We start from the raw sequence: 16,179 nt of genomic DNA, 5'->3' as shown, positions 1-16,179 counted from the left end.
GCTTCGCAAAGTCTACTATGAAGTTATGGCAGATTTATATAAAAAAAGTTTTAACCCTGCCCTATTATACACGGCAAGATTGAGGATTAGATGTGGCACTCAGAAGATTTTTTCAAATTCGCCCGAAGAAACTTGGGGCTTTGTCAAAAGGGTGACCCTGGGACGATCGACTGCTCCTCTGAGATGAACCAACCTGCTGTTATTTGAAACTGCAGAATGCAGAAGGAACTTTTCACTTTTCTCCATTTGTTAGTTTAATGGCAAAAAGAGCTAATATAATTGAATTTATTGAGAAATGTTTCTGATTTAAATACTCAGTCAACTACAGTTTAACAGCTCCAGGTAATATGTCTCTGGGGGTTGAACATTAGTATTCATTTGGATCTTAGTAACTGTTAAATTTCTGAATTTTTGTTCTCTTCATGTGTGTATTTTGGCCTCATCTGCACATGCGCATCAAAAACCAAGAGCTGAAAATAAGATTTTGGGGTTTTTTTTAAACTTTGTTTTTCTGCCTTGAGTAAAACAGAGTAAAAAATGTTTCTGATTTAAATACTTAATCACCTATAATTTAATGGCTTCAGATGAATGTCTTTGGGGCTTGTACATTAGTACTTGCTTGATCTTAGTAACTGTTACATTTCTTTCTGCACGTGCATCCAACACTCCCTTGCTCAGACAATTGTTAGATGGTATATTGGCTTACAACGAAAGCAAGGAAGATTGAAGGAGATGAAGTTGACAATTAGTGACTGTCTGTTTAGTTGAATTAATCTTTTCATCTTTCCAACATGTATATCAATTTTAACATCTAATTTAAAAGCTAAACAGGATAGTTTACAGTCTAATTGATGATAGCAGATAGAGTATGTGGGATGGAGGACTGGAACGTTACTCAAACATTAAATGGAGGGGGCAATATTATCATTCATCTTCCAAAGCAAAAATCAGGGATGTCTCCATTCTAATCCACTTCTTTATGGGTGGTATTGGGTTCACCTATACTTCTCCCAATTCTAAAACTGGCAAAAAAATTAATAATGATATATAGACTGAAGATTTGGAGTTAAATTAGAATTTTTTTTGGAATTATGAGATTTATAAACACAAGTCCTATCCTATCTAATCATTTATTTCAACTTGTTATTTTAGATGCAGATTTTCAAGAATTAAAAGTTTTGAGGATCTTTTTTTACAACAAAACTTGATAACTCTACAACAATTGCTGATCAAATTTAATCTATCAAATAGACACTTTTCCAGGTATTTTTAAATTTGACATTTTGTTTGTTTCAAGCTTTTAACATTTCCAATTTTTCCAGATCCAAATTTTATCGATGAACTTTTTGAATTACAATGCGCTCATGGAGTATATCTGCCCTCTATTGTAAATTATTGAATATTAAAAAAAAACTTTGCTAATTGAGATTAAAATTGAATGGGAGAATGATCTTAATATCTCTTCTTCAGATGAAGATTGGAAGTCGATTTTGGGCTTGATTTACGACTCATCTCATTGTGCGGTGGGCACAGATTGATTCCGTTCAAAGAGGTGCATCAAATACATTTTTCCAAATTTAAACTTCCTCAAATTTATCCAGATATCAACTCACTCTGTGATAAATGTAAAATGTGTGATGCCTCTTTGATACATATGCTTTGGTCATATTTCTATTGTTTGATGTTATCTCTACTTACAATACAAATTACAAACTTGGTTGGCATTGGGTTAGATTTTTTTCTTTTTTTCTCTTTCTTTATTTCTTATACAATTCTCAGAATAAATGTATAAATATTTAAACTGTGTTTGCATGGGGATGGATATCAGAATGTCAGAATAGATAGTGAGGTGCAGGAGGATAACAGTCATGCAAGGACTGCATGTATGGACAGAAATCAAAGGTTTTTTATGTGATAGAAATGTTCTCGGGAGTATTTATTTCAATGCAAGGAGTATTGTTGGAAAGGCAGATGATCTTATGGAGTGGATTGGCATGAGGATTATGACATTATTGCTATTACTGAGACTTAGTTGCAGGATGGGCAGGACTGACAGCTCAATGTTCCAGAGTTCCATTGTTTCAGACATGATAGAGGGGGAAGAATGAAAGGGGGAGGAGTGGCATTGCTAGTCAGGGAAAATATCACAGCTATGCTTAGACAGGACACCCCAGAAGGCTCATGTCAGAGGTCATATGGGTGGAGAAGTGGAATGGGAAAGGTGTGACCACACAGATAGAGTTGTATTATAGACCAGCCAATAGTCAGAAAGAATTCGAGGAGCAAATCTGTAGAGAGAGAGAGAGAGCAGACTGATACAAGAAACAGAAAGTTGTGATAGTAGGGGACTTTAACTTTTAACATATTGACTGGGACTCCCATACTGTAAAAGGGCTGGGTGGCTTGGAGTTTGTCAAACATGTTCAGGAAAGTTTTCTAAATTAATATATAGAGGTACAATGAGAGAGAATGCAATACTCCTACTAGTGAGGTCAGGTGACAGAAGTATGTGTAGGCAAACATTTTGGGTCCAGTGACCATAATGTCATTAGTTTCAAGTTAATTATGGATAAGGATAGGCCTGGTCCTCGAGTTAAGATTCTAAATTGGAGACAGACCAATTTTGTGCAAATGTTGAGATTCCAGAGTTTGCATGTTCCAGTCAGGATTAAAGGTAAAGTTAACAAGGATAGAGAACCTTGGTTTTCAAGTGATATTAGCAATCTGGTTAAGAGGAAGAGGTGTATACCAAGTATAGGCAACAAGGTGCAAATGAGATACTAGAAGAGAATAGACAATGTAAGAAAATACTTAAGAAGTAAATCAGGAAGGGGAAAAGACATGAGGTTGCTTTGGCAGATAGAGTGAAGGTGAACCCAAAGGGTTTCTTCAAGTATGTTCGGAGTAAAAGGATAGCAAGGGATAAAATAGGCCCCATAGATGATCAGTGTGGTGATCTAGATGGGGAGCCGCAAGTAATGGGGGAGATCTTAAACAATTTCTTTTTTCATTAGTATTTACTCAAACTCATCAAACAATAGAAGCATCAACTGCTTTCTTCATGGTTGCTTCCATGTGCTGGTCCCAGGAGAGACCCTCCAAAATGTGGATACCTAGGAACTTAGAACCATAGAACACAACAGAATAGAAAACAGGCCATTTGGCCTTCTAGTCTGTCTAAGGAAACTGGCATAGTGTATAAGGAAGGAAGGAAGGGAAACAAACAGTAGTGGCAGGGAACATATAGAGATTAAAAAGGAAGAGGTGCTTGCCGCCTTACAGCAAATAAATGTAGATATATCCCCTGGGCCCGACATGATACTCCCTCAGACCTTGAGGGAGACTAGTGTAGAAATTGCAGGGGCCCTGGCAGAAATATTTAAAATGTCCTTAGCCACGGGTGAGGTGCCAGAGGTTTGGAGGGTAGCTCATGTTGTTCCATTTTTGAAAAAAAGACTCCAAAAGTAAACCAGGAAATTATAGGCTGGTGAGCCTGATGCCAGTAGTCCACTAAATTATTGGAGAGTGTTCTGAAAGATCAAATATACAAGAATTTGGATAGCCAAGGGCTGATTAAAGATAGGCAGAATGGCTTTGTGCATGGTAGGTTGTGTTTAACAAAACATAGAGTTTTTTGAGGAGGTTATCAAGAAAGTAGATGAAGGAAAGGCTGTTGATGTTGTCGACATGGACTTTAGTAAGGCCTTTGACAAGATCCCACATGGGAGATTAGTTCAGAAGGTTAAGACACTAGGCTGAATGGGAGAAGACAGAGAGTGGTAGTGGATGATTGCTTCTCAGACTGGAGGCCGATGATTAGTGATGTGCTTCAGGGATCAGTGCTGGGACCATTGTTGTTTGTTGTCTATATCAATGATCTGAATGATATTGTGGGAAATTGGATCAGCAAGTTTGTAGATGACACTAAGATTAGAGGTATTGTGGACAGTGAGGAAGGCTTTCAAAGCTTTCAGAGGGATCTGGACCAACTGAAAAAATGGACCAGAAAATGGCAGATGGAATTTAATGCAGACAAGTGTGAAGGGTTGTATTTTGGAAAGATGAACCAAGGTAGGACATACTAATAAATGGTAGGGTACTGAGGAATGCAGAGGAACAAAGGGATCTGGAAATACAGATACATAATTCCCTGAAAATGGTGTCACAGGTAGATAGGGTTGTAAAGAAAGCTTTGGTATGTTGGCCTTCATAACTGAAAGTATTGAGTACAGGAGTTGGGATGTTATGGTGAGGTTGCATAAGACATGGTTGAGGCCAAATTTGGAGTGTTGTGTGCAGTTCTGCTCAACAGCTTACAGAAAGGATATCAGTAAAATTGAAAGAGTCCGGAGAAGATTTACTAAGATGTTGCTGGGTCTTCAAGAGTTGAGTTAAAGGGAAGATTAAACAGGTTAGGACTTTAATCCTTGAAGTCTAGAAGAATGAGGGGAGATTTGATAGAAGTTTATAAATTTATGAGGTGTAGAGATAGAGTAAATGTGGGTAGGCTCTTTCCACTTAGATTAGGAGAGAAAATATGAAAGGTCATGGCTTTAGGGTGAAAGGGGAAAGGGCTAGGGGGAACATTAGGGAAACTTCTTCACTCAGAAAGTGGTGGGAGTGTGGAACATGATGCCATCTGACATGGCAAACTCAGACTCACTCTTAAGTTATAAGAATATATTTAATAGATACATGGATGGGAGACATCTGGATGGTTATGGAATAGGTGCATGTCAGTGGGACTAGTGGAATTATGTTGCAGCACAGACTAGAAGGCCAAATGGCCTTTTTTCTATTCTGTTGTGTTCTATGGTTCTAAGTTCCTAGGTATCCACATTTTGGCGGGTCTCTCCTGGGACCAGCACATGGAAGCAACCATGAAGAAAGCAGTTGATGCTTCTATTGTTTGATGAGTTTGAGGAGGTTTAACATGTCATTGAATAGACTATAGAATTTCTACAGTCATACTGTGAAAAGTATTGTGGCTAAATGCATCTTGGGACGGTTTTGATACTCAAATCCCCAAGGACATAGAAGGCTGCAGAAAGTGGGAAACATAGATAAGTCCTTCACAGGCACCAACCTCCCATCCATTGATGGCACCGACATGAGCATTGCTGCAAAAAGATTCTCATCGATGTGGTTATATTCACTTCACACTGCTACCTTCCAATAGAAGGTACAGAAGCCTGATGTCCAGTACCTCTGGGTTCAAGAATAGTTTCTTTACAATGAATATCAGGTTTCTGAATGTCCCTATATAACCCAAACAACAGCTCCTTTCCACTGGCACCTTATCCCTGGAATTAACGGGGAATTAACTGGTTAAGGGTCCAGTGGAAAAGGAAAACAATCAGCATGCCAGTGTCAAATGACATCAAATCACATCGGGGATTGATGGCCTCTACCCCTACTCATATCACTGGCATCAGCTGACACTGGAGTGTAGATTAGACCAGTGGAAAAAGAACAACTTCCTTCCATTCTATTCGAAGGTAGACTCTCCAAACCCCGGCGATGAGTGCATTCAGTGGAAAAATTAGTCAGTGTCCCGGTTAAAGATGGCCGAGTGGAAACGGCACAAACAGCTTCATATCCCAGGCCAATTAACTGGGATGCCAGTGGAAAAAGGACTTATAACACCACTACAAGTCTACCAAAGATCTATTTGGACGCCTGACAGAGCACATTTTTGCACTATCAGCCAATCAACTGTGAACATTTATTATTTATTTTATTTTCTGCTCCTTTTGCATTTTTTTTGTTCTTTTCCTGGTGCCTTAATTATACCTAACTGATCAGTGGCAGCAGGCAAGGCTTTTGTTACATCTGTACATTGTACTTCTACATTTAACAATAAACTATCCATCCATCCATTCAGTTCTTCACTCTTTCTCAAGACAGTTAACAGTAAAAATACAAAGACTCAAGAAAATACCAAAAAAATGCATGGATAAATAATGAATTCTCAAGGCCCTCCAAATGCAGAGTACATGCTCCTACCTACCAGCCTTCTACACTGTTTGACTCAAGCTAGGAAAATACGATAGTCCGTCGTGTACACTCTCAAGTTGTACAGCAGAGCTGTCGCAGAGTTTATAAAGCTCTCTGTGGAGCCAATGTCGACTCAGCAATCAGTCAAATGTCCATTTACCCTCACCTCCATCGGCAAATTATTTAATTAGTGAGGTATTGTCTGATCCAGGATGACTGAGGCCAGTGCTCCAGAAACCCCGTCGCTTCCCACGCTGATGTCAACTTTCCCTTCTTGGCCCGCGGGCAAACAAGATAGCGTCGACCAAGAGGCACAGCAAAGTGGCCCCCCTCCATCTTGATTCAATGATGGACTAGGTGGCACCGACCTCGAAGTGCGTCAAAATGGCCGCTGTGGCTTCACCGATGCTTCACGTCTAGTGGCGGGTGTCGGCATGAGACGCAGCAAGATGCTGGCAGTGAACTATACGGAGATCCTTTGGGACCTGGGCTCAGGTCAAGAGACAATTCAGGGGTTGCACATGTAGTCACCCTCTTTGGGTTCCCTTTAGCCCAGTAGATCTTCAACTAGTGCCCTCGCTTACCGCATCCTATGCACACGGAGTCCTTCGCGGGGCATCGGGTGCAGGGGTGCTGTGCATGTCCACAGAAGTAGCATTCGCCATCATGCGTGGCCATAGTGGTCAGCACTTGGGCTATGGAGGTCACAGGTGCCCCAATGACCTGGTCCTCTGAAAAGGCACCACTTTTGCCTGTGAGGTCATCAGCTCCTAGTTGGATCTGTTCGAGCACTTTCACCACCTCCAGGGTGCTGGCCAAGTCCTTTTTCCCCAACTCCAGCAGTCGCTGCCTCACATACCTCGACCTCACTCCTGCCCTAGGATGTCCCGGATTTGTTCCTCTTCTCTCACCTGGCCCGAGGCCGCTTTGAGGTAGCATTTCTTGGTCAGGGCCCACAGTTGAAGAGCATAGATGTCCAGCGACTCACCCAGACAGTACAGGCATTGAAAAAGTTGGTGCCTCGCCAGCACGTTGTTCCGGGGCCTCATGTAATGGGCCTTCACAGCTTCTATGGCTGACTCGTATATAGCACAGTCTCTGATGACAATGAACCCTTTGGGGTCAACTCGAGAGAGAAGTACCGATCTCTGGAAACCATCCGATTTGAAGACATCTTGTGTGGCCGTCAAGTAGGACTAAAAGCTTTCCAGCCAATAGGCGAATTCCTCCAGGGCCACAGTGAACAGAGGGTCGATCTGGAGTATGCCTGGCTTCAATAGGGCTTCCATTCCATCTCAAAGTTAAGCTATTCAAATTGTAACACAACTGAATGCACTCAGAGACAAGTGAGGAGTACAAACACACTTTTAATAGCTTTCAATGTCCTCAGGTGAATCAGAGGCAAGGCAGGAACACCTGGGCTTATATTGGGGTAGGTGAGGGGAGGATCCCACCATCTAAACAATACATAAACAGTGAATACCAATTCACTGCACACACAGTGAAGGGCAGTCACAGAGATTCCATGCAAGATGACACCAGGCATGATTTTCAATCCTTGGCTTTGGGCATTTCTTTTCAGTCTTGGCACAATTCTGTTCGACCAATTGTTCTGTTTACCTGCATGAGTTTAAGGGCCTTGCAGCCTTATGTAGGGTCCCCTGGACTGTTCTGTTCTGGTAGCTTCCACTGCAGATCTGTACACACCTGCATTTGGTGGTACTGAGTTGCAGTATCTGAACTGGTGGCTGGAAAGCTTGACACCCCTAGCAGATTCCCATCAATACCTTAAAGAAGGGCTCAGTCCATCTGCAGACTTTTGTGCTTCATTCCATCAATGCTTTATGTCTTGCTGAGCATTTCCAGCATTTCTGTCTTACGCACAGTTCCAACATTCACAGTATTTTACTTCTACATTCTAAGGCAACATGTTTTCCTTTAAAGTTTGTACTTCTCCAGAATTTTTTCACGGAAAAGATTCCTAAAGAAATATATATAAAAAAAAACCTGAGGAGTTCAGGATAAATCTAGCCAAGCACTTGAGTCACCGCGGTACAAAAGGGTACAGACCAAGAGCTGGTTAATGCTATCAGTATACATGGGTACTTGATGATGGGCTTGTTTCTAAGTATATGACTGTATGGCTCTGTTGAAAATTAGACCCTCAACATGATCAATAAAAATCCTGAGGGAAGTTTAAAATTGCTGAACATTGAGAGATATTTGTTGAACAGAGTGCATCTATGCCAAATTGAATGAGAGAATGCAAGTGATAAGCAGACATTCTGCATAAATTTGTCAACAGCTCTGACCTTTCTGATTGAACTCCACGCTATATGAGCACAATGATGTCAGTGGCTTAGTTTCAAGTTTCCCTTCTTCTATCTTGGCCTGCAGGAAAAAAAAGATTGTATTTATATTTGAAACGTCTCATATATCTTCAAGATGTCCCAAAGCACACTGCAAATAATGAAGTCTTTTGATGTGTAATGACTGCTAAGAAATGCAGTTGCCAAGTTCCCACATTTAAAGACAATGAAAGTGATCAGATAACCTGCTTCATCAATGTAGATTGAAGAATAAATATCAGCCAGGACATCATCATCATGAAGAATAACTTCCATTATCTTCAGCAAAATCATTCCATGGGAACTTTCACATTCACCTGAAGGCATAGGTTCAACTAAATTACTTTACTACTCAAACTCATTGTGACCAGAACTCCGGACAATACTCCAAGTGCACCCTAATACAAGTTTTGTACATGATGTCCCAACTCCTGTACTCAAAGTCTCAACCAATGAAGATAAGTACGCCATAAGCTTTCATCTTTAACCATCATTTTAAGCAAGCAATGTGCTTGTACCCGTGGGCCTCTATGTTCAAAAACATTCACCAGAACCCTGATGAGTGACTACATATGTTCTGGCCTCATTCAATTTCTCAAATTAATCATTTTGCACTTGCCTGAGTTAAATTCCATCAGTTATTCATTTGTTCACTTCCCCAGATGATTAATATTCTATTTTAGCTTTAGATAACCTTCTTCACTCGATGCCACATCACCAATGTTGCTGTTGTCTTCAAACTTACTAACTGTGCCATTTCTTTCTTTCTTTGGCTTGGCTTCGCGGACGAAGATTTATGGAGGGGGTAAAAAGTCCACGTCAGCTGCAGGCTCGTTTGTGGCTGACCAGTCCGTTGCGGGACAGGCAGACACGATTGCAGCGGTTGCAAGGGAAAATTGGTTGGTTGGGGTTGGGTGTTGGGTTTTTCCTCCTTTGCCTTTTGTCAGTGAGGTGGGCTCTGCGGTCTTCTTCAAAGGAGGCTGCTGCCCGCCAAACTGTGAGGCGCCAAGATGCACGGTTTGAGGCGTTATCAGCCCACTGGCGGTGGTCAATGTGGCAGGCACCAAGAGATTTCTTTAGGCAGTCCTTGTACCTTTTCTTTGGTGCACCTCTGTCACGGTGGCCAGTGGAGAGCTCGCCATATAATACGATCTTGGGAAGGCGATGGTCCTCCATTCTGGAGACGTGACCCATCCAGCGCAGCTGGATCTTCAGCAGCGTGGACTCGATGCTGTCGACCTCTGCCATCTCGAGTACCTCGACGTTAGGGGTGTGAGCGCTCCAATGGATGTTGAGGATGGAGCGGAGACAACGCTGGTGGAAGCGTTCTAGGAGCCGTAGGTGGTGCCGGTAGAGGACCCATGATTCGGAGCCGAACAGGAGTGTGGGTATGACAACGGCTCTGTATACGCTTATCTTTGTGAGGTTTTTCAGTTTGTTGTTTTTCCAGACTCTTTTGTGTAGTCTTCCAAAGGCGCTATTTGCCTTGGCGAGTCTGTTGTCTATCTCATTGTCGATCCTTGCATCTGATGAAATGGTGCAGTCGAGATAGGTAAACTGGTTGACCGTTTTGAGTTTTGTGTGCCCGATGGAGATGTGGGGGGGCTGGTAGTCATGGTGGGGAGCTGGCTGATGGAGGACCTCAGTTTTCTTCAGGCTGACTTCCAGGCCAAACATTTTGGCAGTTTCCGCAAAGCAGGACGTCAAGCGCTGAAGAGCTGGCTCTGAATGGGCAACTAAAGCGGCATCATCTGCAAAGAGTAGTTCACGGACAAGTTTCTCTTGTGTCTTGGTGTGAGCTTGCAGGCGCCTCAGATTGAAGAGACTGCCATCCGTGCGGTACCGGATGTAAACAGCGTCTTCATTGTTGGGGTCTTTCATGGCTTGGTTCAGCATCATGCTGAAGAAGATTGAAAAGAGGGTTGGTGCGAGAACACAGCCTTGCTTCACGCCATTGTTAATGGAGAAGGGTTCAGAGAGCTCATTGCTGTATCTGACCCGACCTTGTTGGTTTTCGTGCAGTTGGATAATCATGTTGAGGAACTTTGGGGGACATCCGATGCGCTCTAGTATTTGCCAAAGCCCTTTCCTGCTCACGGTGTCGAAGGCTTTGGTGAGGTCAACAAAGGTGATGTAGAGTCCTTTGTTTTGTTCTCTACACTTTTCTTGGAGCTGTCTGAGGGCAAAGACCATGTCAGTGGTTCCTCTGTTCCATTTACATTCATATTAAAACCATTCATACACATGGCTATGTCGTTTTAATGAAATGCATCTGGGATTCCACGGATGTAAATAAAATGTGCATGCACAGGTAACAATATTGGAACAAAATAATGTGGTGAAGCATCCTTTACTGATTTTCATACAGGACTTATAAGATAAACCATTTGTTTTCAATGAATGACAAGTAAACATGAAACATAATACCCATACAGTCTGCCTATCATAAACCAGAAACCAATAAAAATTCCATATGCAAAATCATCATGCGGCAAATATGATTATTGTCTAAAAATACACATCATACTACCACAGTATTTCTGGCAGAAAAAACAAAACCTAATCCTTCTTCAGTTCAAATCATGTGGTTTCCTAATGAGATACTTCTGTGCCGTGATGTGCGTTTAGCCACAAAAATTTGAATACAGATGGAAAATAAAACCTTTTCTTCATAATCTAAATGATATCTAGGTGTATGTTGAGAGAAATATTAAGGTCTCCTCCACGTTGACCATCCACACAGGGGGATCTCAAGCTGTGTGCTTAGTCTCCTACTCTACACTGTGCAGCAATGACTGCATAATCAATATCAGCTCCAACATGAACGATTACACTGAATTATTCAAAATGATTGGTAAGAATACAGGATGGAGATCAGGAATCTGAGTGATGCCAGAACAACAAACCTGCTCTCAATATCATCCATACTAAGGTGCTTTTTGTTGATTTTAGCAATGGGTGGGATCACACACCTGTCCATAATGATGGGATGTTGGAGAGGGTTAGGACCTTCAAGCACCTGGGAATCCATATTTCAAAAGACCTGTCCTAGAGCCAACACATCAAGACATCTTGGAAGAAGGCACATCATTGCCTCTACTTTCTTGTCATCAAATATTTGATCAAAATTCTACAGGTGCACTGTGGAAAGTTTACTGACTGGTTGCATCACAGCCTGGTTTAGGAATTCAAATGCCCAGGAATGCTGAAGGGTTCTGAAGATAACAAACAGATCCAGATCTATTACAGGCTCCAACTTCCCATCCATTGAATCCTAAAGAAGGCAGCCAACATTATAATGGATCCACACCCTCCTGGTCACAACCTCTTCTCTTTGCCATTTTTAGCAGAAGACCAGCACCTCGAGAGTCAAGAGCCGTTTCCTTCCAACATCAATCAGACCCTTTTAACCTCTCCTTGTTACATTAATCAGGGACTTCTCTGACACCACAAAAGGATTGTTTGCACTTTTGCAATTTTTTTTTGTAATTGTAATTGCAACATACTATTGCAGTTGCTATTTTAGTTTTCGAATTTTTTTTACAAAGCACCTGTTCAGCTGCAGCAAGTAAGAATTTTGTGCGTATGTACAATATATGTCGCAATCAACTCCCTACTATTATAATCATTATCAGTTTATGGGGCGAATTCTTCCCTGTGACCTCCCCTGCTGGTCTTATGGCCAAGAGTGCAGGACTGCATCAACTGTCCAACTGAGATGTAGATCTCCTAAGTTCTATTGAATGTTGCTCTATATTCATCATAAGAAAGAATCGGGTGGATGGGTATAATGGTTGATGCCTGTATTCCAAAGAGCTTCCTTTTTTCAGCCTCACTTACCAATGCATCCTAGGTCTGTGTTATGGAAATTGTAATAAAAATGGTGATAGGAGCAAGGAATTTCCCTGTAAGAAATGCTTCCACTCCCTCCACGTGGGTTTTACCTCGCGCTCACTTGCAGGCAATTCTGCAGTATAATGTTTCTTGATGTCTTTTCTGGTGCTGAAGGTTTTAGAATTTTAAATTCTAAGCTACTTTAAATTCTACTCTTAAATGTCCAAGATTTTAAGGAAGATTTTTTTAAAATGTCAAGACCATCTTAAAAGTGTGATGAACATATGAAAATAATGCATGAAAACAATGACATTAATAAATTAAATATATTCATAGCGTATTCATTAATGTATGAAAACAATGACAGGTATGCTGGGGGCAGACCAAAAACATCTGCTGGGTTAGGTACTCAAACCATGTGATCCAAACTTCCCCTCTCCTGTCCAAACAACCAGCAGAGAATCAAGAACTGGAAGTATTGAGCACAATGGGAGCTTATCTGTATCCGCACAAAAAAAAGAGAGAAGGCAGCCAGATAGTGAATGAATATACTGTATCCTTTGGACATTAGCAAGAAACCTGATATCAGATGCCATCACTTTTTTTATTGCAAGGTGTGGGGGATCAGGGTAATGCAGGTGGGGGACCTCACTGGACTGCTCAGGCTGGCCCACCTCAGTCCAGGTAACTCCTCCCTGTAAATTCCCAATAAAGGCTAAGAACCCTAGTTTCCTGCCTCAGTTCCAGCCTTGGAACCGGGCCAGAAGCATATAGTTTATGCTGGAGGTTTCAGGATATTAAAGCTTTTGACCATGTGCTTCGTGTCTGTGTGTGGTCATTGATCGAGCTACACAAGGCATTTCAGATAAGATAACTTGCTTCATAAAAATATTTGCATTTCACCTCTGGTTTCTTTGCCAGCATTTTTCTCTCTACTTTTGCTTCACAATTCCTTTCTCATTGAATACAGTTTTCTTCACTTACTTTGCCAGAAATCTTTGTGCTTTTGGATACCTTTGTTAAATTTCACCTTTCCTCCAATATGAACAAATCCATTTTTTTCCAATCTTTCTGTAGAACCTAAGTCCCTCATCCCTGCGACCATTGCAGTGAATCTATTCTCTGCTATCAGTCTTGGAACTGCTAGTATTGCTGCTTGATCCTGCTTTTTTTATTCATGCGGTGAACTGGGATTCACTGGTAGTGTGTTGCTTTTTTTATTCATGCGGTGAACTGGGATTCACTGGTAGTGTGATTGCGCCTCCTGATTCCGCCCCCATCTGCTCACATATAACCCTGGTTTCCCGTTGAAACCCAGAACCCTTCCAAAGACTATTGTGAATGGTCTACCTATAGTTATAAGTTAATAAAGCTGTTTGTTCTCCCTCCAGTCATGAGAGCTTTTATTCGTGCTACAATCCAACAAAAATCTCGCTTCAAACTTAATTTCATGTTTCAATCATTGACCAGATGTAAGTTAGCATGGGCTTGTAATGTCACACATCCACTGAAACAGGATTTTCTTTTTGTTTATTCATGTTTCAGTTGCTGGCCATTTCTGGCAATGTCAGTATTTATTGTCCATCCCTAATTGATGGTGGTAATGAGCTATCTTCTTCATTCATTGCAGTCCTCCTGCCAAAGGTACTCCAACAACAGTGATGGATAAAGAATTCCAGAATTTGGACCCCTGAAAAACTGGGAGAGTGTTGAATGAGTTAGAGTAGAACTGGCAGGTGAAAATGTTCCCATGCACCCGCTGCCCTGATCCTAAGTTTACAGGTTTGGGAGGTTGCATCAAAGTCCTCTAGAAGAATAACTCTGGATTTTGAGGTTGCATCATTTGCAACAGGATGAGTGTTTTAGGTGGTTTACGGACGACCATTCAAATCCATTACTTTTTACATCAAGATCCGTGAGTGCAGTTGGTGACTGCGCACATCCAGATATTTCATTGCATGACTCATGTGTGCCTTGTTAAAAGTGGAAAGATTTTCGGGTGTCAGAAGCTGAATTATTTCAGGATACAAAGCCTCTGAAAATTAGTCACAGTATTTGTGTCTCACATAGTTGGGACAATGTGGTCGCTGGGGGCTCCCCCAAGTCCTCAGGGGCTGTCATGAATTCACCCGGTATAACTAGGGGTACACCATAGACTAACTTGATGGAACCTCTCCATCAACACGTTAGCCTGTGGTTGATACACCATGGTGTGGTGGAGTAGGATCCTCAGGGTGTGGGCTAAGGCGGTCAACAGACTGGAAGTGAATTGGGTCCACCTGTCCGATGTAAGGTGTTCATGGACCCCAAAACATGCTACCCAAGTGTTGAGTAAAGCCTATGACATGCTTCTGTGGAAGCCTCTGATAGTGGCACTGTCTCTGGCCATCTGGTTGACCATTGTGAGAAGGTAATGTGTACCTCTGGATATGGGTAGGGGCCCCACAATGTCAATGTGCACGTGACTGAAGCGGCGATGTGCTGGCTTGAATTTCGATGGTAGAGCTTTGATACGAGTCTGGATTTTTGATGACTGGCACCGAGTACAAGTCCCAGCCTACAGGGCAACCGCTTTGCAGAGGCCACACCAGACATACCTGTTCTTGACTATTTTGACTGTAGCCTTGATGGTGGGTGAGTCAAGTTGTAGACCGAGTCGAAAACTTGCCTCTTCCATGCAGCTGGAATGACAAGGCGAGGTTTACCCATCAAGGCATCGCAGAGCAGTGTGCGATTGCCAGGGATGATCTGGATGTCCTCCAGATCCCAGCCCACTGCATCCACTGCATCCATCAGCATCTGGAGAGTCTGAGCTGCATTTTTTAAACCGAAAAGCATGCAGTCCAAAACAATCCAAAAGGGGCTGTGATGTTGGGTTTTGGGATGTCTTTGGGGTGTATCAGGATCTAGTGATAGCCCCTGATGAGGTCCACCTTTGAGAATATCCGTGCCCCTTGAAGGTTAACAGTGAGGTCTTGGATATGGAGCGTGGGATATCTGTCTGGTAATGATGGCCTCATTGAGACAACAGTAGTCTCTGCACTGCCTCCACCACCCGCTGCCTTGAGGACCATGTGGAGATGGGAGGCCCAAGGACTACCATTGCTCTGTACAATGCCGAGTTCCTCCATCCTTTTGAACTTGTCCATGGCTAGTTGAATTTCTCAGGGGGGAGACACCGCACCCTGGCGTGGAGGGAAGGGCCTTCCATAATGATTTGGTGCCTCACCCCATGTTTGGGTTCTGCCGACTGGAAGTAAGGCATGGTGATGGAGGGGAATTCTGCTAGTACTCGAGCGAATTAGTTGTCAACAGTACTCCCTGAGTGCAGGTGGGGGCTAGTGAGTTCAGTGCCCTTAAATGAGAGTTTCTGAAATATCTGGGTGTGCACCAGCCGGCGTCCCTTAATATCCACCAAGAGTGAGTTGGCCCACAGGAAATCTGCATCCAGTAATGGTTGTTGCATGGCTGCCACCATAAACTTCCAAGTGAACTGTCTGTCCCCGAAGCGTAGGGGAATGGTGTGGGTGCTAAATGTTCGGATGTTGGAGCCGTTTGCCACTTGGAGCTCCCGGCCCATTTTGCCACAGCAGGCCTCCAGGCTGGTCAGGGGAATGACGCTGAGTTGTGCCCCAATGTCTACCAAGAAATGTCGGCCCAACAATGAGTCTTGAATGTGTAGCAGGCTATGCAGTTGGCCGGTCATCGCAATCATTAACGACGGCCGGCCTGGGCATTTCCCTGGAACGTGCAGGGGGAGCGGCATCAACGGGCCTCATAGCCCCACCGTTGGTGATAGAAACAGTACTGCTCACCATTGGGGTGTGGCTTTCGGGTGGTCGGATGGTTGATCAGTGGTCTTCCTGGCTGAGTGCTGATGATGCAATGTTTTCACCTGCTTAAGTGAAGCGTAGGCATCCCTCTTCACCACCCATAGCAGGTCAGCTTGGGGAAGCCACTTTCCTGGGGTAATTGAAGTCTTCCTCTGCGATGAGCAGCC

The 16,179-nt window shown here is 42.8% G+C and overlaps 1 long non-coding RNA gene across 1 annotated transcript in view; it reads right to left on the bottom strand.

Annotated features, from left to right (window-relative positions):
- LOC138753185 (uncharacterized) overlaps positions 1-16,179 on the bottom strand; it is a 91,215-nt gene that overhangs the window by 38,949 nt on the left and 36,087 nt on the right. Inside the window, exon 2 of the long non-coding RNA XR_011351022.1 lies at positions 8,310-8,388. This is a non-coding gene — a long non-coding RNA (uncharacterized lncRNA). The remainder of the gene's footprint in view (positions 1-8,309; positions 8,389-16,179) is intronic.

This window comes from Narcine bancroftii, chromosome 1 (genome assembly GCF_036971445.1).
Source record: "Narcine bancroftii isolate sNarBan1 chromosome 1, sNarBan1.hap1, whole genome shotgun sequence".
Lineage (NCBI taxonomy): Eukaryota > Metazoa > Chordata > Chondrichthyes > Torpediniformes > Narcinidae > Narcine > Narcine bancroftii.
The sequence above is the reverse complement of the archived record's forward strand: the minus strand, read 5'-3'. Positions and strand labels throughout refer to the sequence as shown.